The sequence below is a fragment of the Elephantulus edwardii genome, unplaced genomic scaffold, assembly GCF_000299155.1.
Source record: "Elephantulus edwardii isolate Elephantulus edwardi_28Jun2011 unplaced genomic scaffold, EleEdw1.0 scaffold00527, whole genome shotgun sequence".
NCBI lineage: Eukaryota > Metazoa > Chordata > Mammalia > Macroscelidea > Macroscelididae > Elephantulus > Elephantulus edwardii.
The window spans coordinates 388,644-389,533 of record NW_006400277.1 but is presented as its reverse complement, the minus strand read 5'-3'; positions in this window follow the sequence as shown (position 1 = coordinate 389,533).

Sequence of the window (890 nt, the reverse complement as noted above, 5' to 3'; positions counted from 1 at the left end):
TAAACATGATGTCCCTCTCCAAGGACCAGTCCCTCCTTGCAACATGCCCAAAGTATGTCAGATGAAGCTTCAGAATCCTTGACTCCAAGGAGCATTCTGGCTTCACCCTTTCTAGGACAAACCTGTTTGTTCTTCTAGCAGTCCTATGTAAGTTCGTTCAACTATACCTCAGACATTGTTGCCTAAGTTAAGGATGATAGCAAAAGTTTCCCAGAAAATGTCCAGTGATAAGGCACTGCATTGCCAATTCAAATACATGCAGTTCAAATCCTTGATCTACTCTGTGGAAGAAAGATGGGCACTTTCCTTCCCTACAATTTATTGCCCCTGAAAGCCTGCTGAAGGATCAGCCATGAGTCAGTTCTGCTTCAATAGTACATAACAACAATGACTTAATTGAGTAGCTACCTGTGTGATTGCTATTCCAGAAACTAAGGATTTGCAATCAAGTCACCCTGACATTAAAATCTGACATTGAAAATTACTTGAAGAAAACTGCTGGCTATCTCGCTAGAATATAAAATACAAGATGCTTGACATCCATCATGGAAAGAGATATGGTAAAAACAACCGTATCTAATCCCTGGGCACTTCGATCCAAGACACTTCCCAAATTCCTTCCCCTTACCTATTGCCTTTGGCCAACCTTTTTATAAAGGCCTGGTTTTAAACTTAGCATAAAGCATTTTTATTATGTTTTTTAAAATTTTATACTAGTTTACTTACAAAGTTTGTACACATTGTTTTTCATAGGGTATCTTTCCCCTTTCCTTTACTCACCCCTCCCTCCACCCATCAACTTGTGTGATCCTATGATTAGGTCCCCCCCTTGAATCCTCATACTCATTCTACAAAAATGGTCTTACACAGTATTTGTCTTTATGAGACTG